We start from the raw sequence: 15619 nt of genomic DNA, 5'->3' as shown, positions 1-15619 counted from the left end.
GTGAGACTTCTTACTGTGTTTACCCCAGTCCAACGCCAGCATCTCCACATCTGTCTGTGACCCCAGAACAAAAGAAGCCACTTTGCAATTTCAGAACTCTCACACCTCATTATCTCTGAGGAGCAGTTAATAATTACCTGTGGACAGCACAGTCTAATTTCAAAGGGAGCTACATTGGAGGCCTTTTGTATTTGATAATCCTTGGGTGGTCAGTGGAGACAGAATATTTACCAAGACAATGGCCTCTAAAACATTCTTGTTAATCCATAATGGCTAAGACACAAAACCAATTTCCAAACAGTTAATTGAAGATGGCACGGAGAGCTAAAATCACATGATCGAGACCTCTGTCTTGCTGAACAAGTAATATTGCCTTGCTGGGCTGAAAAGCTTAGACTGGTGTTTAATACCTGGCTAATAGGCCACATCAAAGGAGCTCCGGTTAGATACCTGGCAGCCCCATCTACCCTGCTGAATGTTCTGTACCATTGCCTACAAGGATAACTCATCTTTGCATGCCAATCTCATCAAATGAAGTTAGCGTCACTGGAAAAGTTTGGGTTTCAACCCACTGACATTTGTGAAGGAATACCTCATTAGACAGTAATTATGGACTCTGGAATCCATGTGAAACAATATTTCTTTACTCTGTGGTCTCTGTACTGTAAATCTTTCTTTTCTCTATCCCTCTCTTTACTATCTGAAAGTGAAGTTTTCCTTTTGAGTTTTGAGTGTGTTCAAATAAAATAACCCTTAGAGTTCATCCTATCTTGAGTTTGCTGTGGCGTTGTTAATAAAAAATTGGATCACACAAAAGCTGAGTGGTTGGGAAATAGCCCACTGTTACAAAGATGGAAACAAATCAAAACACCTTTCTGCTTATAGATGGGCTATAAGTGGAGAAACTGGTGCTGTTCAAATTCACCCTCCTCTTGTCTGTAACACAGTATTCATTGTTGGGCCCTTTGACACATTCTTGTGTCGGTCTCGATGTGTGTAAGGCTTCTCTTTTATTCAGCTCACAAGCCACAAGAAGAGTAACAAGAGTCGGGGGACCAAGGAGAGCATCAGAGGGTTGTAGGTAAATGGGCTGCACCCGGCAGGGATGCTCACTGTCATCTAATTACACAGTGCTTTTGAGAGATTTGTTTCACCATTTAACTATAGGAATTGGACACACTCTGCAAGTCCCTTTCAAACGTGGGGACAGCACCACTAGGCCAGCTGTCTGAGCTGCCATTGCAGCAGTTTGCTGTTCCATGGAAGCTGCAATCTCAGTCATTAAACACTGTTTGAGGTTGAACTTCAGAAGTTCAGAAGAAATCGCTGCATTGGCCTGCTTCTTATTACAGCAATGGGTCCCAGATTTTACATGCAACTATTGACCAAGAGGGAGGTGAACCCCCTTATTCCCTTATATTAGCGACAACATATAGGCTCCCAGGCACACTCCCCATTGTACCAAGCATTTGGTTTGTCTTACTCTTCAGTCTTAAGTTTGGCCCTGCAAAGTCCTCCTCCAACTCCTTTGCAACAAGAATGCAACCTTGCCCTCCAAGGTGGCATCGTTGGTGTCTCTAACACAGTGCATGACTACTGCCCCCAGTGCATCATATTGTGAGGATCCTTTTTGAACTCATGCCTGTTATGCCCGGTGGCAGTTTCTTCAGTTAATACCTAACATAGTGGTTCCCATTGATGGATCATCCATGATTGTATTGAGAGGTGGAGCAGGCTTGATAGGCTGAATGGTCTACTCCTGTTCCTATGTCCTATTTTCCACATAGTGAGTGGTTCAGGTATGGAATGCATTGCCTGGAACTGTGGTGGAGGCAGGTTCAATTGAGACATTCAAGAGGGCAAGAGGTGATAATTAGAATAGAAACAATGTACAACGATACGGAGAAAAGGCAGGGAATGGCATGAATTCATGATGCTCATTTACAGAGCCAGTGCAGGTATATTGGCCAAATGTAACAATTCTGTTATTCTGCTGCTCCTCTTCCTCTGGGTCGAGTTGGCTGTTGCTCATCTTGAACTTATTCCAATGTGAATCTTGTTCTTGGAAGTTTGCAGTGGTAAAGTTGCACGGATTGTGGCGGAGTGCACGTGACCACTATAAGAGGGAATGTGTTTTGGGACTATCTGGAGATTGGCAGTGAGGATGGGTGATTAGCATTACAGGAAATGTTGTGCAGCTGTAGCTGTGGTGGCCACAAACCTGTTGTTAAGATGCCGAATAGTTCGGATGGGGCAGTTTTTGTGCAGTGTGTGCAGGAGGGGTTCCTGACACAATATGTGGATAAGCCGACAAGAGGTGGGGCCACATTGGATTTGGTAATGTTAAATGAACCGGGCCAAGTGTTGGATTTGGTTGTGGGAGAGCACTTTGGAGATAGTGACCACAATTCGGTGTCTTTTGTTATTGCAATGGAGAGGGAGAGGGCCATGCGGCAGGGCATAGTTTACAATTGGTGGAGAGGTAATTATGATGCAATCAGGCGGGAATTAGGAAGCATAGGATGGGAACAAAAATTGTCAGGGAAAGGCACTAATGAAAAGTGGAACTTTTTCAAGGAACAAATACTGCGTGTCCTTGATAGGTATGTCCCTGCCAGGCAGAGAGGAAATGGCCGAGTGAGGGAACCATGGTTCACAAAAGAGGTGGAATGTCTTGTCAAGAGGAAGAAGGAAGCGTATGTAAGGTTGAGAAAACAAGGTTCAGTTGGCTCGATGGAGGGTTACAAATTAGCAAGAAATGAGCTGAAAAAGGGGCTTAGGAGAGCTAGGAGGGGGCATGAGAAGTCCTTGGCGGGTCGGATCAAGGAAAACCCCAAGGCTTTTTACTCTTATGTGAGGAATAAAAGAATGACCAGGGTGAGGTTGGGGCCGGTCAAGGACGGCAGTGGGAATTTGTGCATGGAGTCAGAAGAGATAGGAGAGGTGATGAATGAATACTTTTCTTCGGTGTTCACCAAGGAGAGGGGCCATGTTTTTGAGGAAGAGAGGGTGTCACAGGCTGATAGGCTGGAGGAAGTAGATGTTCGGAGGGAAGATGTACTCGCAATTTTGAATAAACTGAAAGTTGATAAGTCCCCTGGGCCTGATGAAATATATCCTAGGAGTCTTTGGGAGGAAGGGATGAGATAGCAGAGCCTTTGGCATTGATCTTTGCGTCCTCACTGTCCACGGGGGTGGTGCCAGAGGACTGGAGAGTGGCGAATGTGGTTCCTCTGTTTAAGAAAGGGAATAGAAATGACCCTGGTAATTATAGGCCGGTTAGTCTTACTTCGGTGGTCGGTAAGTTGATGGAAAAGGTCCTCAGGGATAGGATTTACGACCATTTAGAAAGATGCAGCTTAATCCGGGATAGTCAGCACGGATTTGTGAAGGGCAAGTCTTGCCTCACAAATTTGATAGAATTTTTTGAGGAGGTAACTAAGTATGTGGATGAAGGTAGTGCAGTTGATGTCATATACATGGATTTTAGTAAGGCATTTGATAAAGTCCCCCATGGTCGGCTTATGAAGAAAGTAAGGATGTGTGGGATAGAGGGAAGTTTGGCCAATTGGATAGATAACTGGCTATCTAACAGAAGACAGAGGGTGGTGGTGGATGGAAAATTTTCGGACTGGAAACCGGTTACCAGCGGAGTGCCACAGGGATCAGTGCTTGGTCCTCTGCTATTTGTCATTTTTATAAATGACTTGGAGGAGGGGGCTGAAGGGTGGATCAGTAAATTTGCTGATGACACCAAGATTGGTGGAGTAGTGGATGAGGTGGAGGGCTGTTGTAGGCTGCAAAGAGATATAGATAGGATGCAGAGCTGGGCTGAAAAATGGCAAATGGAGTTTAACCCTGACAAATGCGAGGTGATTCATTTTGGTAGGACAAATTTAAATGTGGATTACAGGGTCAAAGGTAGGGTTCTGAAGAATGTGGAGGAACAGAGAGATCTTGGGGTCCATATCCACAGATCTCTAAAGGTTGCCACTCAAGTGGATAGAGCTGTGAAGAAGGCCTATAGTGTGTTAGCTTTTATTAACAGGGGGTTGGAGTTTAAGAGCCGTGGGGTTATGCTGCAACTGTACAGGACCTTGGTGAGACCACATTTGGAATATTGTGTGCAGTTCTGGTCACCTCACTATAAGAAGGATGTGGAAGTGCTGGAAAGAGTGCAAAGGAGATTTACCAGGATGCTGCCTGGTTTGGAGGGTAGGTCTTATGAGGAAAGGTTGAGGGAACTTGGGCTTTTCTCTTTGGAGCGGAGGAGGTTGAGAGGAGACTTGATAGAGGTTTATAAGATGACGAGGGGGATAGATAGAGTGAACGTTCAAAGACTATTTCCTCGGGTGAATGGAGTGGTAACTAGGGGGCATAACTATGGGGTTCATGGTGGGAGATATAGGAAGGATGTCCGAGGTAGGTTTTTTACTCAGAGAGTGGTTGGGGTGTGGAATGGTCTGCCTGCAGTGATAGTGGAGTCAGAAACTTTAGGAACATTTAAGAAGCTATTGGATAGGCACATGGAGTACTTCGGGATGATAGGGAGGAAATAGCTTGATCTGGGTTTCAGACAAAGCTCGGCACAACAACGTGGGCCGAAGGGCCTGTTCTGTGCTGTACTGTTCTATGTTCTATGCCCCTGCTCTATTTCTGGCCATGATGTCTCACACTCAACTCCCAATCAGGACCAACACTGCAATCTCAAAGGGAGTGGGGTCATGAAGAAATAGTTGACCCCCACTGTAGATAGAGAGAAACTGTTCCTGCTCATAAAAGGATCAAGAATGAGAGGGCACAGATTTAAAGTGATTCACAAAAGAAGCAAATGCGATTTGAGAAAAACCTTTTTCCCGAAAATGTGAGGTAATCCACTTTGGTAGAAAGGACAGATGAGCAGAGTATTTCCTAAATGGTAAAAAAATTAGAAAGTGTAGATGTGCAAAGGGACCTGAGTGTCCTTGTCCATAAGTCATCGAAAGCAAACATGCAGGTGCCGCAAATTATTAGGAAGATGAATGGAATGTTAGCCTTTATCACAAGAAGATTTGGGTACAGGAGTAGCAAATTCTGCTTCAAATGTATAGAAGCTTGATTAGACTGTGCATGGAGTATTGTGCGCAGATTTAGTCCTCTTACTTTCAGAAAGGATATTATTGTCATAGAGGGAATGCAATGTAGGTTCGCCAGACTTGTTATGGGAATGGCGGGCCTGTCTTATGAAGAGAGATTGGGCAAACTGGGCCTGTATTTGCTAGAGTTTCAAAGAATGAGAGGTGATCTCATTGAAACCTACAAAACATTGAAAGGAATCGACAAGGTAGATGCAGGTAAGATGTTTCCCTTGGTTGGGGAGTCTAGAACCAGGTGGTACAATTTTAAAATAAAGGAGAAGCCACTTCGGACCGAGATGAGGAAAAATTTATTTACAGAGAGGGTTGTGAATCTTTGGAATTTTCTACCTCAGAGGATCAAGGAAGCTCATCATTGAGTGTGATTAAGATCGAGCTTGATAGATTTCTGATTAACAATAACACAAAGGGTTTGGGGATAGTTGATGTAAAAGGCATTGAAGTATTCGATCATCCATGATTGTATTGAGAGGTGGAGCAGGCTTGATAGGCTGAATGGTCTACTCCTGTTCCTATGTCCTATTTTCCACATAGCGAGTGGTTTAGGTATGGAATGCATTGCCTGGAACTGTGGTGGAGGCAGGTTCAATTGAGACATTCAAGAGGGCAAAATAATTAGAGTAGAAACAATGTACAACAATACGGGAAAAAGGCAGGGAATGGCACAAATTCATGATGTTCATTTGCAGAGCCAGTGCAGATATATAGGCCAAATGTAACAAAACTGTTATTCTGCTGCTCCTCTTCCTCTGGGTCGAGTTGGCTGTAGCTCATCTTGAACTTATTCCAAGGTAAATCTTGCTCTTGGAAGTTTGCAGTGGTAAAGTTGCAAGGATTGGGGTGGGGTGCACGTGACCACTATAAGAGTGAGGATGGGTGATTAGCATTACAGGACACGTTGTGCAGCTGTAGCTGTGGTGGCCACAAACCTGTTGTTAAGATGCCCCTGCTCTATTTCTGGCCATGATGTCTCACACTCGACTCCTGATCAGGACCAACACTGCAATCTCAAAGGGAATGGGGTCGTGAAGAAATAGTTGACTCCACTGGTCAGGCCCTGCATGTGCTTTTGTTTTCCGGGAAGAGAATGAGTGGGAATTGTGAATGGGTCTATTTGTAGTTTTTTGGAAGCATCATATGATTGGAGAGTTGTGAGATGTGTCTAAGGTGTGAGTAATGTTTGTGAAAAGTGTGGTGCTGTATGAATGGGAGTGTAAAATTATACATTGGCTGGGTATTCCTAGGTTATGGTGCTGATGGTTCAGTTACTGAGAGCTATGTTTGTGGGATAGAAATCTTATCCTGACCACTTGTTAAGTAGTTAGATTTTGTGCGATAGTACAAGCATGCCATGGGCCCAGGTATCCTGGTTGTGACCTCGCAGGTGATCTCTCACATGCAACCTATCAGCCACCTCTGTGGCTTCTTTTCCCCTGTGGGTAGAGGACATCCCTCCTTTCTATTTCCTCAACCCAAACCATCAGTGTTGCAATGGAGGCGAGGCCATTCCCTCACTCTTCTTGAGACATCTTCAAGTTTCAACCACCGCACTCCCCCTTCACTGGCAGTGAGTTACATAGGTTGCATATTGAATTCTTGGAAAATTGGGCCTAATCTCTGTTTAGTTACGAACTCCAAATTTTCAAACAAGCGTGCCTTATTAGCATGGATTCTATTTAGTGCCTATTTTCACTCTTTGGCCAAAATAACCCAGTTGAATTCGATTTGCACTTGCGCTGGCCAAGAAAGAGCCAGTGGCTGATATTTAAGGTTCGATTTGTTGCAAATCCTGTGCTTAATAAAAATTGCCACGTGCGTGCTTAATTGTGGAGACACTTGAGGAGGACTGGATTAATGGCTTAATGATTCCGCACAAAATCCCTGACAATGCTTCTCTAATTTTACCCTGACGTGAAAACACCAGAGTTAATGTAATAATCAAATCCGCAATACCCCGCCTGGATGTTCACATACCAAATAGGGATTGGACCGGCTGAGCGGGCAAAAAAAATGTGTATATAAGTTGCCCGCCAACACATTGGACGCTGACCCCTCAAATCTGTCCATTGCATTCATCACGCGCATTAGGGTATTCATTATTATAATAACACTGAATGATATTCGTGATACTGTGTGTTAGTTATTTAGACATCTCATCGAACTTAACATGTTATTGTGTCATTTTATAATTGTTTTTAGACTGGCATAAAGTGAAATTATTTTGTGCAATGTGACATATCATTTCTAAGCAGCGCCTTCCGTTTACAGTCATGACATGGGGACGATTCACCAATGTTTTATTTTCTTTTGTTACAGTTGCTGTGCACATCTCTTTCATTAGGCGAATCAGTCAAGGTAAGAGATGCTTGTACGGCCGAATCTAAACTGCACTGCATAAGGATAAAATAAACGTTAATGGATTAAAATGGAATTTTTTAAAAATCTGATTATTTGATTTCCAAAGAAAGGCAAGAAGCTCACCCGCATGTCAGTCACTGTCGCTCGCACATTGGCGGTCACCCAACACCTTTCTTATGAGCTGCCGGTTCAGTAACTATGTTCACAAAATATCACAGATCTAATTCAATGACAGCTGATCTTGTACGTATCCATCTGTCACAAACATTCAGCGTTCTCCAACTTTAGAAATGAAATGGATGCGCGAGTCACTTCCCTATCCTGAAAAGTCTTAAAAATAAGTTGATCTGTCCAGCATTATTTGATACGTTAAAATTCGATTAAAATGTAGCGTTAATGTGGTATTGACCGCTAACGCAGCCCCCCCCCCCCCCCCCGCTTTCATTGCCTTTGTCACATTATTAAAGCAGTGTTGTAGAGCGTGCAAATGTATTGACTTCAAATTGAAAACCGTTTTATAGTGTAAAAAGTAATGGAGAAGAGTAAAACTGAACCATTTTATAATAAAGTAAACATATTGGATGTGGTACTACATTTCAACTTTCAGCTATAAAATAGCATGCAAGATATCTGCGAAGATGTCCAAGGTATTAAAGTGCCCATAGTCCCAGATGACCATAGGTTGCTCTCCCCTTTGAAGGGGAGAGCTGACTGGTGGTGATTTAACCTGAGGATCACCACACCACAGGCGAGGGGCAAGGTTGAGAATAACGTCAGCTGGAATTGAATCCATATTGTTGGTATTGCATCAAAAATCTGCCGTCCAGCCAACTGAGCTAACCGACCCCCGCCCCAAAGATATTGAAGGTAATGTTGCAGTATAGGCAGTGGAATGACTGATGTGTCAAAGAATAAATGGTAAGAATAAATAAACTGACAAGCCTTGAGTCCTGCACAAACATCAAAAGAGCAAATTGGGAATCCCTGGGGTGGCACCAGGTTATTTGCTGCTTGGGTGAACCTTCAGACTAGTGCACTAATTTCCCTCAGCACCGCTCACTCCCACATATCTCATGAGACCTCAACATCCCATCTCTACCACTTTCTGAATGGAAACACGGAACCGGCTTTTCATCAACCAGCATCACCCATTTCCCATGTGTGCTTAGTAGGTAAACTACCTTAAAAAATTTTAACTTTTTTATATTTGTGCTTTCTAATGAAATGCAATCCAAAGAATGCACAAGCTTCATTTGTATAGTGAACTTTAAAACACATTTATTTGAAGTTCATGTTTGAAGGTCATTATTTAAATGAATGAATTAAATATTAATTTGAATTAATTTTACCTGTGTGATTGGGGCAAGGTTCACTGACACTTGGGTGAGTGAAACATGAAGATGCAATTTTAAAAATTATTCTTTCATGGAATATGGACATCGTTGGCCAGGCCTGCATTTATAATCCATCTCTAATGGCCCTTGAGAAAGTGGTGGCAAGCTGTCTTCTGGAACCACTGCAGTCCGTGTGGTGTGGGTACACCCACAGTCCTGTTAGGAAGGGAGTTCCAGGATTTTGACCCAGTGATAGTGAAGGAATGTTGATATCGTTCCAACTCAGGATGGTGAGTGGATTGCAGGGGAACAAGGTGGTGTTCCCTTGCACCTATTGTCCTTGTTGTTCTAGGTGGTAGGTTTGGCAGTTGCTGTTGACGGAGCCTTGTTGAGTTGCTGCATTGCACCTTGTAGATGGTACACACTGCTGCCACTATGGTGGAGGGCGTGGATATTCAAGGTGGTGGAAAGGGGTGACAATCAAGCAGTTTGTTTTGCCCTGGATGGAGTCAAGCATCTTAAGTGTTCTTGGAGCTGCACTCATCCAGACAAGTGGAGAATATTCCATCACAGTCCTAATCTGTGCCTTGTGGATGGTGGGCATGCTTTGGAGAATCAGGAGGCGAGTTACTCTCTGCAGAGTTCCCAGCCTCTGACTTGCTCTTGTGGCCACAATACTTATATGGCTGGTCCAGTCAGTTTCTGGTCAGTGGTAACCCCCCGGGAAGTTGATAGTGGGACATTCAGCGATGGTAATGCCATTGAATGTCAAGGGGAGATAGTTGAGCCTTCTTGTTAGAGATAATCATTGCCTGATACTGGTTTGACGCAAATGGTACTTAGCACTTATCAGCCCCAGCCTGAATTTTATGCATTTGGGCATAGACTGCTTCAGTATCTGAGGAGTTGCAAATGGTGTGGAGCATTATGCAACCATCAACGACACATCTCTATTTCTGCCTTTATGATAGAGCCAAATTCATTGATGAAGCAGCTGAAGTGGTTTTGCATAGGACCCTACCCTGAGGGACTTCTGCAGTAATATTCTGGGACTGAGATGATTGACCTCCAACAACCATGACCATCTTCCTTTGTGCTAAGTGTGATACCAACTGGCCAACAATGTAGTGGGTCGAATCTCAAACAACGACGAGAAGGAGTACAGGAAAGAGATAGAGAACCTAGTGAAATGGTGCGATGACAATCTCTCCCTCAACGTCAGTAAAATGAAGGAGCTAGTCATCAACTTCAGGAAACATAGTGGAGGACATGCCCCTGTCTACATCAACGGTGATGAAGTGGAGATGGTTGAGAGCTTCACGTTTCTAGGTGTTCAGATCACCAAAAATCTGTGCTGGTCCCTCCACGCCGACGCTATAGTTAAGAAAGCTCACGAATGCCTCTGCTTTCTCAAAAGGCTAAGGAAATTCGGCATGTCCACTATGACTATCAACAATTTTTACAGATACACCATAGAAAGCATCCTATCTGGATGTATCACAGCTTGGTAGGCTCCTGCTCTGACCAAGACCACAAAAAACTACAAAGGGTTGTGAATGTAGCCCAGCCCATCACACAAATCAGCCTCCATTCATTCCGTTTACACTTCCTGCTGCCTTGGGAAAGCAGCCAGCATAATCAACCCACTCACCCCGGACACACTCTCTTCCACCTCTTCCATCGGGAAAAAGATGCAAGAGTCTGAAAACACGCACCACCAGACTCAAGAATAGCTTCTTCCCTACTGCCATCAGACTTTTGAGTGATCCTATCATATATTAAGCTGATCTTTCTATTCACTCTACCTGTAACTGAAACACTATATCCTGCACCCTATCCTTTCCTTCTCCCCAATGTACTCTCTGAACAGTATGTTTTGGCTGTATAGTGTACAAGAAAAATTGTCTTCACTGTATCCTAATACATGTGACAATAATAAATCAAATCAAAGAGGGATTTCTGCTGACATCAGTTTTGCTGGGGCTCCTTGATATCAACGGCAGTCACTCTCACCTCGCCTTTTGAGTTCAGCTCATTTATCCATGTTTGGACTAAGGTTGTAACGAGACCAAGAGCTGAGTGGCCCTGGCAGAATCAAAACTGACTATCAGTGAACAATTTATTACTGAGTAAGTGCCGCTTGATTGTACTTTCAACAACCCCTTCCATCACTTTGAGAGTAGATGGGGCAACAATTGGCTGGGTTGGATTTTGTTGAACAGAACATACCTGAGCAATTTTATACATTGCTGGATAAATGCCAGTGTTGTAGCTATATTGGTATCGCTTCACGAGGGGCGTAGCTAGTTCCGCAGGACAAGTTTTCAGTACTGTTGCTGGAATATTGTCAGGGCCCATAGCCTTTGCAGTATCCAGTGCCTTCAGCATTTGTTGATATTACGTGGAATTAATCAAATTGGCTGTAAACTGGCATTTGTGATGCTGAGGACCTTCTGGCTGAAGATTGTTGTCAATGCTTCAGCCTTGTCTTTTGCAGTGACGTGCTGGGCTCCCCATAATTGAGGATCGGGATATTTGTGGAACCTCTTCCTCCAGTAAGTTGTTTAGTTGTCCACCATCATTCATGACTGGATGTGGCAGGACTGCAGAGCTTAGAACTGGCCTGTTGATTGTGGGATCACTTAGCTCTGTCTATCGCTGCTTTTGCTATTTGGCGTGCAAGTAGTTCTGTGTCGTAGTTTCACTAGATTGACACCTCAATTTCAGGTACACCTGATGCTGCTCCTGGCATACCCTCCTGCATTCTTCATTGAACCAGGGTTGATCGGGGATATGCCAGGCCATGAAGTTACAGATTGCGGTTTTTTGCAAGTGTGCTGCTGCTGATGGCCTACAGAACTTCATGGCTGCCCAGTTTTGAGTTGCTAGATCTGTTCTAAATCTACCCCATTTAGCACAGTGATAGTGCATCAAAATACATTGGAGGGTATTCTCAATGTGAAGATGGAACTTTGTCTCCACAAGGACTGTGTGGTGGTCACTCCTACCAGTGCTGTCATGGACAGATACATACGTTACAGCCTGAATAGTGAGTGTAATGACTCAGGAAGCCCTACTGGAAAGGAACACGGTTTATTACAGAATGCAAATAAAACCACTACATAGTGTTCACACACACACGTCCCTGCCTCAGACTATAGTGCAGCAGGCCCAGGGGAACTCATACTCAACGAGTCCCACAGGAACATCAATCAGTGATTCCCCATGGGCCTAATGGGGGTTATCATAGTGAGGATGAGGTCATGTAGGTTTTCCCTCTTCTTGGTTCCCACACCACCTGCCACAGACCTAGTCTCAGCAGCTATGTCCTTTCAGATTTGGCCAACTCGGTCAGGGGTGATGCTATGGAGCCACTCTTGGTGATGGATATTGAATTTTCAGATTGAAGAGCCAGCCAAATAGCCTTCTTCTGTATTGTTTCCCAGCTTCAGTATATTTTGAAGTGCAATTCTAATATTCTTCTTTCAATCATTAATGAATGAATCCAGCTGCCTTGACAGAATTCCTTATTTTACATGGAGGTTTTTTGTCCTGCCCTTGTAGAGTTGCGATATGCCTTTCCTTCCCTCTTGTCTCTCTCTCTCAGTCTGTCTCTCTCTCTATCTTTGTTTCTCCCTTTGTGTGGCTCTCACTTTGTCTCTAGCTTCCTTTCTGTGTTCTCTCTATTTCTTCAAATGTCTCATTCACACGAGAGCATAACGAGAGACTGCAGTGATTACAGCCTACCATTGATACAGTAACCTTCTCCTTGGTTCTCATTGCATGGCACAAACAACAGCACAGTTTATAAGTTTATTAGTGTCACAAGTAGGCTTACATTAACGCTGCAATGAAGTTACTGTGAAAATCCCCTAGTCACCACACTCCAGCGCCTGTCCGGGTACACTGAGGGAGAATTTAGCATCACCAATGCACCTAACAAGCACATCTTTCAGACTGTGGAAGGAAACCGGAGCATCCGGAGGAAACCCAAGTATACACAGGGAGAACGTGCAGACTTTGCACAGCCAATGACCCAAGCTGGGAATTGAACCCAGATCCCTGGTGCTGTGAGGCAGCAGTGCTAACCATTGTGCCACTATGTTGTGGCAATTTTGAACCAATTTCAGTCAACGTAACATCAGCAATTCAGTTTGGTACAACAGGGATACATTTCCCCTGAAAAATAATGATTGTTCATTGCAAAAAACAAATGTCTTTTCTGATGTCTCACGTACAATAATGCCCCTATAATGTTATGAGAAATCAAATTAAAACAATATTAACAGTATTAAAGTTAGCCAGAAACAAGATGGCATCTTTACAGTTTCAGAGATTAACACTTTTCTGGATGATGAACTGCAACCCAATCTGATGAAACATTGACTGGTTAACCTTTAACTTTCAGCATTATTGAGGTTTGCTTAAAACAGCTATATTTGCAGCATTAAATTTACAACATGCATTTGGGAATCACTAGCACGGTTATTTCTCATTTATAGAAGTAGAAAACATTTTAAAATCCGAGTGAGATTATCTGGTACGTCCGAGATTGTTTTGCAAAGTGTCTGGTTGGACTCGATGGGACCTGGCAGCTGGCACTCTGTTTGGCTGATTGAGTCAGTTATCAGGAGAAAGTTTGGAGACACTGTGGATTTTGTGCAGCTACACAAATGCCAGATGTTAAAACTGGTGCTATGTTGTTGGTGACTTCCAGTATAGTTCATAGGCATGCAGTAATGTTTCTACCACGTGAAGTGCACAACCAGAAACTGATTTATTTTTCCAATGATGTACTCATATGTGACAAGCCTTTCACATGTAAAAAACTAACATTCTTGCTTTTCAATCCACCTGCACAATCAGGAACATTAAATAAATAATTACAGTGAGTTTCAGTCCAAGATGAAGCTGAGTTACAAAAATTAAAACGAGAAATGGGAATAAAAGTAACATAATGAGATTTAAGAGTCATGGAAATAACAGTAACACAATAAAGTTGTTGATGATGTTGTTAGTTGTAGCACTGTGTTGAACATCCCTTTAAAAACTGAGGACTTTATGAGGTTGTTGTGTCAGTAGATGAAAGCTGTTTATTTAGTATCTGACTTCCTCGAGCATAAATCATAACTTTCACTCTTGGCCTCAGCCAAGCCAATCAACTTGTACTCACATCATAAAATACACAGCCCTGTAATCTGAACTCAACCACCCCAGCTGGCTCATTGCCAATCAGATGTGCTTTCACGGAAACATTCAAGTCAGCAAAATTCTACTGACCACAAATGAGAGCCACAAATTCATTTGGTCACTGGATGAATACTGACAAGTATCAATAGCTAGTGAATCTCCCTCACTGATCATGCACTTCAAAAAGTCCCTTTCTTATACAGAGTTGTGATGAGTCACTTTCTAGCTTCCTGTTACAGTAATTAACACCTATTCAGGTAAGAGCTTTCAGGTGATTGACAGATAACTGCCATTTCACAGCTGCCTGAGACGGGATAATCATACAGTTAGACAAGGAAGGTCGAGTCATTGTCTTTGCTGTGAAATGGTTTAACTCAGTACCTTCATGGTTGTTCATTGACGATATATATCAACCATGAGCCATTGATGAATCTTTTCAGTGAATCCAAGTACATTCCTCCCATGGTCGCAGCAAGAATTCAGCACTAGGCTCTCACATTGTCAACCTACTGGTATAACATTGAGTATAGAGCAGGGAAGGACAAAGCAAATGCAGATGCATCGAGTTGACTTCCTTTATCAGACATGCCCACCAAGATATTATTTCCTCCAGAGATAATTTTCTTGCTTGAGAGATGTTCACATTTTCCATTAAGCAGTGGATGTACCAGGACCCCACTCTATCTCAGGTAAAGAGGTTCCTTATGCAGGGATGGCCTACAGTTATAGGGGATGATGAATTGAGGCCATATACAAAGTGGAAAGATGAACTGAGTGTGCAGGATGGTTGCATCCCTTGGGGGTCCAGGGTGGCCATCCCACCCCCTAGTTGTTCCCAAGTCTTGGATGAAGTTCATGAGGCTCACCCAGGTGCCTCCCGAATGAAAAGGTTGTATGTTTGGTGGCCTAACATGGATTAGGACTTGGAGAACAAGGTGAAATCCTGTTCTGCGTCTCCATCCTCTCTGCTCTAAGTCAATGTTAAATCAGGAGATGTCTCCATCTCTGCAGTTCAGAATCGTTGAGCTGGATGTAAATTGGAGAGACTCCCACACATATGAGAGGGGTAAGAATTTCTGGACAGTTTTATCAAGAAAACAGTCTCACCCCCAAAGGAAAACATAGGTTAAGAAAGGGGAGGGTGTAACTGTTAGCAAGCTGGGTAGCCAGGAATTAGCAGAAGTTGAGAAACAGGTCCTGTAGACAGTCATTCTGTCCAAAGGTACTTGCTACCTGTGAGTACCAGAAGATAGTCTGCATTGTGACTGTCCTCTCTGCAATCTAAGGTACCACAATTCAGAAGGCTGCTCATGGTGGGGAAGAGTAGAATAGAAATGTGGTGGTAACGAGGTAGCCTATAATTGGGGGATAGTTTCCTTTGCAGCTAAGAATGAGAATCCTGAAAGATGTGTTGCTTACTCAGTGCCAGGGTGAGGGGTATCTCATGTTGGTTGGAGAGAAAGGGAGTGAATCTAGTTGGTGTGATCCTTGTTGAAACAAAATAGATAGAACAGGATGGAGATTGCACTTAAAAATGGACTTGGGGTAGGATCTAAACCTATGGATTATTGTAAAGTTTTTCAAGTTTATTTATTAGTCACA

General features: G+C 43.3%; 1 long non-coding RNA gene across 1 annotated transcript in view; it reads left to right on the top strand.

The window, feature by feature from the left end:
• The window catches only part of LOC144501556 (uncharacterized), a 117433-nt gene that overhangs the window by 94954 nt on the left and 6860 nt on the right, over window positions 1-15619 (top strand). The gene's annotated exons all lie outside the window — the stretch shown is intronic.

Source organism: Mustelus asterias, chromosome 12, assembly GCF_964213995.1.
Source record: "Mustelus asterias chromosome 12, sMusAst1.hap1.1, whole genome shotgun sequence".
NCBI classification, from domain to species: domain Eukaryota; kingdom Metazoa; phylum Chordata; class Chondrichthyes; order Carcharhiniformes; family Triakidae; genus Mustelus; species Mustelus asterias.
Note: the sequence above shows the minus strand (reverse complement) of the source record. Positions and strands in the feature narration are given on the sequence as shown.